The following is a 14,993-nucleotide window of genomic DNA, read 5'->3' as shown; positions in this document are numbered from 1 at the left end:
TACGGCTTTCTAGTGGGCTTGACCCTATTGACCTTTAGCTTAAGTATTATAAAGGGAGTTTACTAATGTGATGAGCCTGGGGAATGTAACAGTGTTATATGACCCCCCAAAGTTACAAAATTAAAATGATGAAAATGAACAAACAAAAAATCAAAGTGCCACAATGTAAAATTTTAAGCTGGAAGAGAAATCTCAGCTTGATTTGGTACTTCACTCACATGTATCGCCTATGGTACTAAAGCCCTAGAGGTTCCCAGCGTGGGCGCTTTTCCTTGAAAAGCAAAAAACCCAAGGCATACAAAATAAGCACCCACTTCAAAATTGAATCAATGTGAAAAGACTTTGGGGGGTCAAAGAAAAAGTAATCAGTCAGGCGATGATTTCATGAGAAATTCCTTTTATGGTAGCTTAACTACAAGGTTTTCTAGATATAGCCTCTAGTCAGCCCTCGAACATGAATACTTGGCTCTCGCGATTAAACAACTTAATTGACCACAGAAAGTTAAGAAGCTTACCCATGGTATTAATATTCGATCTCTAGTGCTTTTCGACCGTCAAATTAGTGACCCCAGACTTGTTTAATTTTCTACCTTTACATCTGTTTATGCATTTGATTACATTGCAATTTAATGTTCATTGCTAACAAATTGTTTGAAATTCTTTTACCAATCAATTTGTCTACCTAAAACTGCATATGCTTTTTAAGAGAATGCAATTACTGTGCCAATGTTGTTTGATTTTGCAGTGACTGAAGAAGGCTAAGAACATTCATCGCAAATGCTCTTCCACCTCGACGAACCAGCTTCAACTCAATAGCTTCCGAGGACGGAATCTACATCAGGAAGGGGGGCATGTTAACCCTCACGGCACACGGACACCCATCACCTACGATGGACGCGTATTATGTATTTGGTAGAGTCAGGTACCGGGCTTGTCGGACCAATAGGGAAAGGTAGAGTGATCGCCGATGAGAGGCGCACTTTAACTTGGACATTCAAGGGATTAGTTGGTTAAGCATGGGCGCCCAAGTGTGAATGGGGTGAGCTCCTATAAAAGCCAACTAAACCTAATTTTTACTCATTCTCTCATTTGTGCAATTGAAGAGTGCTCTTGCTCCATCTCCATCTTCTTCTTCTTCACCTCCTTGTGTGTGTGTGTGAGAGAGAGAGAGAGAGGGAGAGTGTGTGTGCGATCGAGCATTACGAAGGCACGACGGCGGCGAAGCGGTTGAGCGCGGCACGACTGCAGCTTCTTCTTCATCGCGGCGAGGAATCCACCACGAAGGCGAGCGTAGAGCGGTGAGTGACACACCCTTTGTTTTCTTGAGCTTGCTAGTTTAGGCTTGTTGTGTGCTTGGAGCCGTTTGTGGCTCGCATACGGTGTATTGGCAAGTCCCTTGCTTCGACAGTGCGGCAAGGAGCGCACAAAGATAAGATGTTCTTTGATTGATCTATTCCTAAGCTTTCTCTCCCGAGTTTCTAGGATAGTATTAGGTTGGAGTTGTAGAACATCTTGAGTAGGTAAAATGATTTGCTCATCAAGGACATGGTCAGGGCTATATACATAAGGTTTTAATAGACTTACATGAAATACATCATGCACTTTGAGATGAGAAGGGAGTTTTAGTCTATAAGCTTGATCACTTACAACCTTGATTATTTCGTAAGGTCCACAATATCGGTAGCTAAGCTTCTTATACCTTCCAAGAGACAGATTGCTCTTTTTGGGCTTTACTCGTAAGAAAACTTTGTCACCTTCTTTGAAAATCCGATCAGATCTTTTTAAGTTGGCGTACTTCTTTTGTCGATTTTGAGCCGCTTGAATATCCCTTCGAATAGCTTTGGTTTGAGCTTCCATTTCTTCAAGCATTTTCTTTGAGGCTTCTACCCTTATAGTGGGGTCAAAAAAGTTAAGAGGTGATAAACATTATTGACCATAAAGAGCATTAAAAGGTGTCATTCCAATACTTCTGTGAGTAGAGGAATTGTATGCATACTCTACCAAGGGTAGGTATTGAATCCACTTGCGAGGTTCTCTATTGTAGTAGGCTCCGAGGATGTCTTCAATTACTTGATTATCTCTTTCAGTTTGTCCATCAGTTTGAGGATGATAAGCAGTACTAAAACATAACTGGGTTCCAATAGCTTGAAACAATGATACCCAAAACTTTGAAGTAAACTTGGCATCACGATCGCTGACAATCCTCTTGGGTAAACCATGAATTTTGAAAACCTCCTTCACAAACAGACGAGCAATATCTGAAGCTGTAAAGGTTGTCTTGACTGGGATTAAGTGAGCCACTTTAGTAAGCAAGTCGACTATGACCATGATTGAATCATAGCCAGCTTGAACAGAAGGAAACTCGGTGATAAAATCCATGCTAATACATTCCCATTTCATTTGGGGAATATCTAAAGGATGTAATTTACGTGGCATCTTTAGTATTTCTGCCTTAATCCTTTGACAAGACAAACACTGCTTGACATAGCGAAGGACATCACCCTTCATACCTTGCCAATAGTAACTTCTGCGAATTGCATTGATGGTTTTGGCATAACCTGGATGTCATGAAGTTGGGCCATCATGTGCTTCATATAGGATAGCATTCCTTAGGGTAGAATCCTTAGGTATGCATAGTCGATTCCTATAGTAAGTTTTCCCATCTTCTAAGGAGTAATGTAGAGGTTCAGGCTGATTTGATGATACCCTCTCTTCACGTAGGATACTAGCAAGCATCTGGTAATCTGCATCTCTGATAGCAGCATCCAAGACCTTGTCTATATTAGGGTTGTTAGCCATGGAAATTGCCCCCAGAAAATCTTTACGGCTTAGGGCATCTGCCACAACATTATCCTTACCTGGTCTAAATTTAATATCAAAATCATATTGTGCATGAGCTCTATCCATCTCCTCTATCTCATGTTAAGTTTAGGTTGGGTAAAAATCCACTTAAGGCTCTTGTGATCTGTTACCAATTGGAATTTGCGTCCCAATAGATAATGTCTCCATATCTTGAGAGTGTGAATAACTGCTAGCAATTCTAAATCATGTGTAGCATAATTCACTTCATGAATCCTAAGCTTTCAAGAAGTATAAGCTACGGGCCTTCCTTCTTGAGTAAGGACTCCTCCTAATGCAAGGTTACTAGCATCTGTGATCACCTCGAATTCTTGGGTGAAGTCTGAAAGTTTTAAGAGAGGTTCTGAAGCAAGATACTCCTTAAGCTGTTTGAAGCAAGATTCATGTTTTTCTTCCCAAAGTATCGTAGCTCCTTTCTTTAGCAAGTCGGTTAGTGGTGCAGCTTTAAGAGCATAGTCCTTTACAAAGATCCTGTACACCCTGTGATACCTAAGAACCCTCTGACTTCGGTTTGTGAAGTGGGTTGAGGCCATTCCACAATATCTTTGACTTTGTCAGGGTCAACAGAGACTCCTTCAGGTGAAATGATAAACCCTAAGTAACAGACCTTAGGGGTAAAGAAGGTACATTTGCTTTTCTTTGCATACAACTTATTTCGGCGTAAAAGCTCTAACACTTTCCTAACATGTCCTTCATGCTCTTCCTCTGATTTGGAATAAATTAAGATATCGTCAAAGAATACTAGGACAAAATCGTCCAAGAATTCTCTAAAGATATCGTGCATCAGACGATTGAAAGTTGCAGGAGCATTTGTAAGTCCGAAAGCCATCACTGTAAATTCGTAATGACCATAATGAGTGTTGAAAGCTGTTTTGGAGATATCAGCCTCCTTGATTCGAATTTGATGATAGCCAGATCGAAGATCGATCTTCATGAATATTTTGGCTCCATGTAATCTGTCCAGCATCTCATCAATACGAGGAATTGGATATTTATTCTCATGGTAACCTAATATAACCCCCTATAATCTATGCAAAGTCGAAGAGAGCCGTCCTTTTTCTTTTGGAAGAGAACATGTGCACCCCATGGAGATGTACTAGGTCGGATAAATCCTTGCTCAATCAACTACTTGAGCTGCTCCTTGAGTTCTATAGCCTCTGGAAGTGACATCTTGTACGGCGCTCTTGAGACTGGTTCACTACCTCGAAAAATTTTGATTTCATGGTCTACCTCCCTAGGTAATGGTAGCGTCCGTATTCTTAGTACCAATGAAAAGATAAACTTCGATGACTTTTAACTCCTTTGCCCATCAAAGTTTCTTGAGGTTGGTATCCATGCACCATATCTTGTCAGCATCGTTGGTATAGAGTCCTCCAAATGGACTCCATTTGATGCCCCATCCTCTATGCACCCTTGGGATAGGTGGTGCAAACACCCTATCCAAAATCATCATCACCCTTTTTCAAAACTGATAATTTCGTGATTGGCATGCATTTTCAAACATGATGGTGAACACCTGGGATTTCTGGTAGGCTGAATGAACATTTTCCTGTACCAGGAAAGTTCAATCTTCAATACCATATAAAAACTCAAAACAATTTTTCTAGGTTCTTCTATTATTTCAAACATTCGCATCCTTCACTATCCAAACATCAATCTAAAAATCTCCCCAAGCTTTAACCTAGGCTCTGATACCAATGTGAGGTCCCTGCCCCTTTTTGAGAGGAGCGGAGTACCTTTGATAGATCTCCAATCCTGAAAAAGAAAAACCAACGGACATTGCCTTAGCTACTACGTAGCCACGGGCATGAACCGTTAGTGAAGGATTGGTCCTATCTCGTTATGGAGGAGCGTGACCACCATAACCCTATCTAAAAACTATCTATAATCAATTATACCTAAAAGTATAAATCTTAAAGTGACCAACCTGTGTGATTTTTTTCCCATGTTTCAGAAGCACAACCGCCAAGGTTTGTCTCTTTTAAGATTTATGACTTAAAAAAACAACAATTTCTAGCCTTGGAAAGTTACCCGAGTCATCGGGTCCACCCGTCCATAGAATGATACCATCGGGGTATCATTCTCCCACTTTCCACACCACACTCACCCTTCTTTTGTTATCTAATTACTACCACACTGTTTAAACATACATGTTACTTTACTTTATTTATGACACTGGTTCGTTAAAATAGCCCTTCAAACAGTATTACAAACAATAGTCAAACAAGAAGTCGTCCAATTTTAGACCAACAACCTTTGGATTAGGTTCACCCAAGAATCTCTACTGGCGCTATTATGTCCGATCGGTATATACATTATTTATAAAAACCCTTGTCCTCATGAGCGTCCCATACCGCTCGACAAGTACTCGTTGTGCTAATCTGACGTACTCCCGCCACAGCAACAACGGTGCCAATCTGGGCGTCATCCTCACGCCACGGCAAAACAAAACTGCAGTATCCAGCTGGGCTAATCTGGGTGTACTCCCACCACAGCATCAGCGGTGCCATCCTGAGCGTCATCTCACGCCTCGGCAACTGCCACATAATGCCAGCGCTAATAAGTAGAGAGACTTGAGAGAAACCATACCGAAGGTTTTGGACAAACATCTTTTCCTATAGCAACCAATTTAACCAGACAATCTTTCCTACTTGTCAAACATATGCCGAGTTTCTTGGGGTTAAGCCCCTTGGTTTTGGTCCATGTTTTCTTTTCATAAGGTAAATAATATATTCCTGTGGTCTCGCATATGCAATGATACATAACTTGAAACTGCAATACTAACCTATACCATAGCTCCGATTGGTCCGATTGGTGGAGACATAGCATGTTCCACAGGAGTTCCACCGTTACTTGTACCAGCTTCATGATCATTAGTCCTTAGGTTCGAGCACGCTTTGGAGCCATTTTTTTGTACTACACTTATGTTATACACTTAGAAATTTAAATTGATCAATTTTCATGGTAGTCTCCTTGTTTCCAAAGAGAGTCTGTAATTTGAACCCTCGTCAACTCGGATTCACACTTAGTGTTGTTGTTCTACATCTAATTTCTATACATCAAATATTTGCTAATCGTAATTAATAAAAAATTAAGTGTGTAAACTACGAGTGAAAGTTTAGGACTGCATTACTTTTATGCGTGACATTTCTAATCCAATTCTAACTTCCATTTCTATACTTCAACTAAATCAATTTTTAGTATTATTCAAAATTCTACTTAATCTAATTGACAATAAAATTGTTGAATGATAATTTCATCATGTATAATAAGAATATGATGAGTTCTCTTATGTATTAACTTTCAAATTAACAATGCATAAGTTAATAGTGAAGATGTACTAACTAGAGAGAGTAGGTATACTTAGAGAGATTAGAGTAAGAGAAAACACACACACATAATGGCGCCAATGCAGAGTGCAACAAGGGTCAAAGTGGATTCTACACGTGACAATACAGCCAAAGGACATTCAGCTTGCACGCCATTTGCGGCGGGACTTTGAGCATTAGCCAAAGTTACACCTCCGTTTTTGTGTTGCACACCCTTCTTTTTGTACTCAGATGGCTTTGAGAGTTTTGTGTCTACTGTCTCCGAATTCATTTGCATTTTATGCTTCTTCGTGTGTTTTAAGCTAAGTAATTCTGTGCATGAACAACTAAATTTAAACCAAAGATTAACATTTTTGGTATCCTAGGGGTATACAAGACCAGATAATGCCAAAGAGGGGGTGGCCACAAGGGCGTGCATATGGCCCATATAGAAGTTTTGGATGGTTCATCTACGGCATTTGTGACCACCCCCTTTTTAGCATTTTTTGGCTTTGTATGTCCCCCATGATACCAAAAAATTGTTAATATTTAGTGGAACCAGATGTTTATTCACAATGACAATATAAATCCCACTTATTTTCACTCAGCTGAATTTTATATCGTCCCCAAAATGATTTGACCTTTTGGTTTCTTTATGTATTAAGTTGAAGGGAGTGATCATGTCTATTAAAAGTTAAATTTAAGGTTTATCTCACCATTTTTAGGGTCTTGGAGTGCATAAATTGCCAAAAAATGCTAAAAAGGGGTGGCCACAAGGGCGCGCAGATGAGCCATCCAGGACTTCTGTCTGGGCTATATGCGCGCCCTTGTGGCCACCCCCTTTTTGGAAATTTCTGGCCTTGTTTGCCCTCTAGGATACCAAAAAATGTTAATCTTTAGTGAAGCAGATGTTTATGCAACATGACAGTATAAATTCAACTTCTTTTCACTCAGATGATTTTTATACTGTCCCCATAATGATTTTTCTTTTTGGTTACTTAATGTATTAAGTTAAGTTGAAGGGAGTGATCATGTGCATCCCACTTATGCTAAGTTGTTGCTTTAAGCAAAAAGGACACCGCTTATTAAAACACATCACCAATTTTAGTAATTTACAAGATTGAGAGATCACATTGAAAAGAATGTACAAGATAGAGAGGCAATTCAAAATTGTTAGAAGCGGCTAACGGCGACACCATTTATGCACCAAGTTGTGGATGTGCCATAGTGCACAGTATTTACTTTTCATTGTATAGGGCTTGGGCTCATTTAGGAGTTCCAAAGTTGTATGAGTCTAGGCTAGAGAGCTCACTTTATCCCATAGTTGAAGGGTTTGAGGCCCAAAACTATAAAAGAGCCCTATGCTTAATGAGAGGTCATTCTTGAGTGGTCCTATTGAGAACTCTCTCCCTAGAGGACGTCTTGATGGCCTAGCCTTTGAGCTTAATGCCCATGCTTAGAAGGCTAGTGCTAATCACATGTAATTAGTGTAATCCTCTCTTAATTAATCTAGTCTTCATTATGCTGTCAATCATGTTTATCTACTTTCCTTCATTGTTTTGAAGTGTTGATCTTCTCTAATCTAACTCTTACTTATGCTAAGCTTTTCTGATTAGTGGAGTCCTTATCTAACTCTCTCGATTAAGCGGAGTGGGTGTACTCGTGATTGAGGGATAAGAGTTGTCCTCTAATGGTGTGCTTGTGTGTGTGTAGGTTTAAGAAGCCTTGAGCTTAATTTGATTATATGTGACTTGATTTGGACACCATGATGGGCATGGTTGGGGTGGCCGACTTGAATGCGATCTTGTGTGCTTAATCGTCAATGCATGTAATTAGAGTTGTGCTTGAGAGATTCCATGATTAGTTTGTTTCACTTCGTTGCTTGATGTGTGTAGATGATTGCTTGAAATTGATGCTTGATGTGCGATTAGCATTAGTTGATTTAGGATGATTTCTATTTGCATTGGAGGATGCACGCTCTTGAATCCTTTCAATCTTTGCATCCGATGACGCTCTCGCACATTCTTCGTGTGATGCCTCCAAGCCCTAGCCGGGTCATGCTCTTTCTCTCCGGATTGATAGATTTTGTGGGAGATTGCCTATGCTATGGCGAGCCTCCAACATTGGCGCCGCTGCCGGGGACGGGTTGCCTACGCTAGTGGAGTTGAGGTTGCAAAAGATAAGAGTAATTTGATTACCGATTTCTTGTAATTAGGTAGGATTTGATTTGTGTGTAGTGTAATTAGGTTTAATTGGATGTGTATAGAGTCATTTCACCCCCAAAACCCCTAAATTCTCTTTTGATTTTGCTAATTTTTCACTAACCTTCACTAATTTTGCATCCCATTCATGCTAATTTCGTGCTAATTGTACTAATTCCATGCTAATTTCATGCTAATTGTGCTAACCTAACCACTAATTTTGATTTGGAATGTATGCTAAATCCCCTTAATTGAGGAAGACCATCACTCTTAATTGCTCTAATCTATGCCTAATCATGTGATTGAGTGTTGATTTTGATCAATTTTGGACCGAATCGGAGTTGCACACATGTGTGTGCAATGGAGTGTCTACGCGTAAAGCAAGGATTAGCTTGGATGCAATCAATTGTAAGTGGATTGACCTACTCTGTTCAATTTTTGATTGATTAAGTTGATCCCATCGAGTTGCTAAATCATTGGTAAAATTAGGTGTGTGTGCCTAATTGATGGAATTTATGCCGAATTTGATGAAATTGGAATGGAATTGGATGCCTAGATGCTTGAAGAATGGTAGTTTTACATAAATTGTGTGTGAAAATCACTAAATTGATGCGTATGTGAGGCTATTCCGGTCATGGAGTAGGCCTAATTGCCAAAATTTGGGCAAGATTTGAATGTGTGTGCCCATTTTAAATAACGTTGATGAGAAGATTTATGGTCAAATTGAACACCTAAATGCTCGTAGATTGATGATTTTGCAAGAAATGTGTATGCAAACATTAGGAATTGGCCTAATTTCGTTGCTAATTGAGCAAAAAATTGGATTTGTGCACCTAATTTTTGTGTGTGTGCAATGCTAAATTGAGTTAAATTTTGATCAAATTTTGATTAAAATTGAGTTAATTTAGCATGTATATACTCATGTATGTGTGATCAAGTGTGCAATTGATGAAATGCAATGAGCGTTTAATGAAAATTTTGCACAAATCGACGGCCTAAATTTAGGTGTGTGTGCCTAATTAATGGCCAATTATGCCTAAATTGGGGATGAATAATTGGTATCAATTATCAATTATGATGATTATTGGACCTACAATGGTTGGTGTTCTATGTGTATAATTAATGATTCGATTGATACACAATTGAAAATGATTTTACGTATTACCATTGTTATGTATGCCATTTTGACTAAAGATGGTAAGAATTTTGAACGATTTTGCCTGTGCAAATGCCGGAATCAATTGTGTAGCTTAATTTGCAAACCTAAATGACAAGCCCCATTGGGTTTGAATGATATGGGATATTAGATATGAGCAATTCAAGATTGCAATGATGATAATGGGGAATGCCTATACTAACTCAAGTTGTTGACCCATTTTTATCAATGACTTAAAATGGGATTTTAAAAGCTTGATGTGGAGGTTTATACATAGTTGATTGAGTTTGAATATCAACTTTGTCATTTTTTTTGTGCATTGGATCTCAATTTATTGAAAATCGGAGTGCGGCATGGTGAATGAAAATCAATTTAATGGAAAGAGTCCCAATTTTTGGCATAAAAGTGCGTTGAAATTGAATCCATGACCACGGTCTACAGAGTTTTCCAAAAATATGAAAAAACGGGCCTTAGTCTGTTTCTTGTCAATCGTTTGTGCGTATGGAAAACAAAATTATGAAGGCCCATGTTGATTTTGTGCTTTCCTAATGTAAGCAAGCTTTACATAGTATCTAGGGAGTCCAACTCCGTAGCCTCGTATGCCTCTTTGTCGAAGACTCTTGCTCTCTCTCTACCACTAAATGTCCATAGCATATCATACACACCATTCTTTGAGTGACAACCTCCTCTTGAGTTTTTTTTTTTGAAAATAAAGGAAACACACACCTCCGACTTTCTTGAAGTGAACACAACACAAACACACCCTTTTTTTTGGCTAAAAGCCTGGCAGGTTTGGCCACTTGCTTGGGCGCAAGACAAAACAACACACACACACACACACACACACACACACACACACACACACACACACACACACACACACACACACACACACACACACACACACACACACACACACACACACACACACACACACACACACACACACACACACACACACACCCAATCCGACTTTCTCTCCGCCATTTGCTTGGCTTGTAGTACAACTCACCCACACACACACACACACACACACGCCTCCTGCCTGGCTTTATTCGCGTAAGCACACACACACACACTCGTGCACTGCTGTTTTGGCGCTTTCTGGAGATTGGCCGACTCTCTAGGCCAGCTAGTCTTCGACAGTCGAAGCTGTCGCCCACCATAAACCACACTCACGCCTGGCTTGGCCCACACCATCACACACGCTACGCGCTGGTCCTCAGACCTCACACCCACCCCGCCTCAGGCGCTGTTGACTCTGCGACCCCACCCGATTGCCAGTTATGGTTCTGAGAACACACACACACACGCAGCAGCCTCGTCTGCTTTCAATTCAAAGAAAACTGGCGTCTCCTTCTGCTCCTGGTCCCGCCTTGGACAAGTTGAACGGGCTCGCAATTGCAGCCTTCTAGAATCCCATATTTTCTCTCTCTCTTGCAGCCCCGCGACCCCGCCCGGTATGCTGTGCCTGCTTGACTCACCACGCATAGGGGTTTTTTGACTCACCACGCACAGGGGTCCATACACGCGAGCCCATATTCCAGCTGCTTGCAGAACCATATACGCTGGCTCTTCAAGTAATCTGTTATGAGAAAAGCTGAAGGTGATACAATTGGTCGGAGTTGAGGAGAAAACGTTGCAGTAGATAACTACGACTTGATTTAACTCACACCAACTTGTTAACTTTGCTACAGCCAATCATGCAAACAATGAGCAGCATAGCATTCCCATGAGACCTGTACCGGCTCTCTTACGCCCTTTCATACATGCACAAAGCTGACAACATTAGACTTGGCATCTAAATGCCTCATGTTCGTGCGCTATCGTGATTAAACTTAACATCCCCGGACGACCATTCTCTTCCTCAACTCACTGAAACCCATTTGTCCACAAACATAACTGGAGAAAAATGCGACTTAAACGGATTTATGTGGATTTAGTGATCAATATGATTCTCTCTCCCTTTCTCTCTCTCTTTTTTGCTTCGTATGTGAAAGGATACTAGAAGGGAGCACTAACATATTTTCGTTGAAGTCATTTGCAAATGTTGCATTAAATTGAGGAGCTTGTGATAATTCTTGACATTTTTTTGAAGGGATATTAGCCAACCAAGGGAGCTAGCATTTTGCTTACACTCTCTTTTACATTGCTATAAATGCCATATGAAAGCAAGAATGTGGGTATTAATTGCGTTCATTGTGATTATTTGGCTCATGCATTCATCTAGTGCTTGGCTTGCTCGCAAAGGCTTATTGTCGAAATAAAAATTTCTTCTTCATTGTCTGTGGGCTCCATCTTGAGCTACATACATTGGTTGTAAATTGATGCTTGGTTGAGAGCGTGCATTAAAAACCGCAGCTTGGTATTGCTTATTGCATTTGAGTGCTTAAATTGAATGAAAAAATCACTCCAAAGCACTAACAATTAAGCTTCATTTTGAAGGTGTGACAGGTGTGTGATTCCAAATGATCCAAGAAGGGGTCATCATTGCAATATATTGCAAAATTTGGCTAATTAGAGCCATTCCAAATGTTTGGAATAAAGTTGTAATGCTAGCTCATAGCTTGGTCTACAAATGCAAATTTTTTTGTTTTGAGCTAGTGTTTAGCCAACTTATTTGAGAGCTTTCAAGTACAAAATTTGGCTAGTGAGAGCCATTCATTTTCATTTCATCGAGTTGCAGTCATCTCTAGCTCATAGATTACACTCAAAAATGTAAAATTTCAATTGAGCTAGTTGTTAGCCAACTTTTTGAAAAGCTTTAAAATGTAAAATTCGGCTTCGAGAGCCACTTCATTTCATCAAAGTTGTATTATTTTTTAGCTCTTGACTTGTTTTAAATTCCATATTTCAAGTGAGCTAGAAACTACTCAACTTTGAACCATGCATGAGAGATGGTTGAAATTGCACTATTTGCTTATGTAGAAGCTCATTTTATCTCTCATGGTTGATGTGTATGAATAAATTTGCTACATTAGAGCATCATGTGCTTAACCAAAGGCATTTTTTTCCCTTTGGCAAATTCTGGTATGCAAGACCCTAGCTTTAGGGTTTCATTAATGATTTTTGTGTGGCATTTCAATAATTGGCTTTTGTAGCTTGTGTTTTCACTTAGCTTTAAAAGGCGTCTTTTTGCAAATAAAAAGATCAAGAGGCTTCTCTACACAAAGGATGCTTGCTCACGGATGCTCAAAGAGCATGAATAGGTGTAATCCTTCCATGATTTGGCTCTTTGTTCATCTCTCCACTCTCTTGCTTGGTTTAAGTGAAATTTTGCTTCTAAGCTATGGTATTTTCATGTTAGAAAGCTAGGCATTGTAAAGTTTCAACACCCTACTTTGTGAAAATTAACTCACAAAAAATTAGGTTTTATGTATGTTAATCATAGGTAATTGGCCTTGACCTTAGGTTAATGTAGGTTCATTTCTTGCTAGTCCTAGATTCTTAGTGATAGTCGTAATATTCCACTCATTTTTGTCATGACCTAGGGCTATGATTAGGCTTTAATCTTTTTAGTCCAATTTCCATAAACATCTCATAAAGGAAGCAATAAAAATGTGCTAAAAAATGAACCATGAAGCAAAGAAGTGTCCAAAAAAAGTAGCAAAAATGCTACTAAGGCACATGGAAATAAAAATTCTATGTTATGTTGTGTCTGTGTGAGGCATAGCGCCTTATTGGCACTTGGTAGGCGAGGGGAATCACCTTGGCTCGCTTGGTCAAGACCCTAAACCGATGCCCTGGGTCGATAGGGGTTAGCCGTCGCCTTGGTAAGATAGTAGGCTTTTGGAACACCTTCTTGAGGGTTCAAGGAGCCGAGAGTCGTACCTAGACTTGCCTTGGGGTGGTAGCTTTGTGATTGTGCTTTAATTTTTCAATGAATGACTAAATCAAAACTTCCATGAGCTTCAAAAAACTTTGACAATGTACTAATAGATTATGAGTTTTTTTATAACCCATAGACATGATAGACTTGAATGATTAATTAAGATTGTTCACATAGTTTTTAGGCTAGTAGGTTTATGAACTTGCATTAGCCTAGGGTCATAATTGATTGCTTGTGTCTCATGCATAAAACTGAAATTTCAAGTGGTTTAATCTTCACAATTGTCATAATATTCAATATCTAATTCTTCTAAATGATTTTCTCATATTAAACCGATCATTTAATGTGGGAAAGTGCTAGGGGAGAAAAAGCTAGAATATTGGTTAAGCTAGCAGACCAGCCACAGTAGGGATCCAAAGGAGAGAAAATAGGGATCCAAAGGGGGGGCCATCTGCAAAAGAGTCATGTGCAACAATGGGCTAAAAAGACCCTAAGGTTCAGCCCATTAAGACTTCCAAAATGCTAAGGTTCCAAAATTCAAAGGTTGTGTCCAAAGGTCAAACCTAGGGGAAATTGGATGCTTTGTGTGTACCAAAAGTGTCTTTGCAATCCCTACATGGGAGGGGGAGAGCCCCTCTTCTAGGGGATGAGAGAGAAAGTCACACACACACACACACACACTCCCTTTACACAAAGGGAATTAGGGACACATGTCAGCTCCCTAGCCCAGATGCCCACAAGGTGTGCCCAATTCCTATTGGATGGCCTTGGAGGTGGACCAATGAAATCTAAACTAGATTAAATCTAGTTTAATTAATTTAAAAAACACTTAATAAAAGAACCAATGAGAAATAAGTCTCCTAGAAGACTATTGGGCAGTCTCCCAAGGGGTCCAATGAGCATTCAGGAGCCCAATGGCTTGCCTGATTCCTATTGGCCAGGAGGCAAATGGGTCCAATGAGATTTTAGTTTAATTATTTAATTACCTAAAGCTCTCACAAAAGGGGAAAGAGGGACACATGTCAAAAGGCTATCACTTATGCTGCTTAATGGTGATAGGCTAGCCCTGGGGAGGTCCAATGGGATGGGAGCAAGAGCATTTAGCAAGAGGGCTCGCCCAAGAGAGAGAGGGGGCTGATTTTTGCAAGGCATTATCACACACACACTCACACACAGTCTATGTGTGAAGCAAAGAAGACTATCTCTTCCCAAGCTTTAATGGAGAGCTCATCACCTACTCCAAGCTTGTGAGATAGAAGCCTACATCAACACTCTCTTGGCATGTGGATGCAAATCCAACCAAGAGACAAGCTTCAATGCATGCTCATCTCCTCTACCAAGCTAATTACTAAGCTAAGCTATGCTAATATGAGTGATTATGTGAGGAGATGTACATCTTTCTCGTAAGATACTCCTTCTTCCTCTCAATCTACTCTCATACCCTGCTAGCTCTCACCATCTTCGAAGGTGTGTGAGGTCTTGGGTCTGAGAACGGGGATAATTCAAGTTGTGTTTGCTAAGTGTTTTGCTTAGTGCATGAAGCTTTTATCTTCATTGCACTAGCTAGTCTTGAAGGAAAACAAAGAATTGTATTGTACAATGTCTCTCTTGATGGGAGAAACCATAATACAAAGCCTTTT

Source organism: Adiantum capillus-veneris, chromosome 19 (genome assembly GCF_014529385.1).
Source record: "Adiantum capillus-veneris isolate H3 chromosome 19, ASM1452938v2, whole genome shotgun sequence".
Taxonomy (NCBI): Eukaryota; Viridiplantae; Streptophyta; class Polypodiopsida; order Polypodiales; family Pteridaceae; genus Adiantum; species Adiantum capillus-veneris.
The sequence above is the reverse complement of the archived record's forward strand: the minus strand, read 5'-3'. Positions refer to the sequence as shown.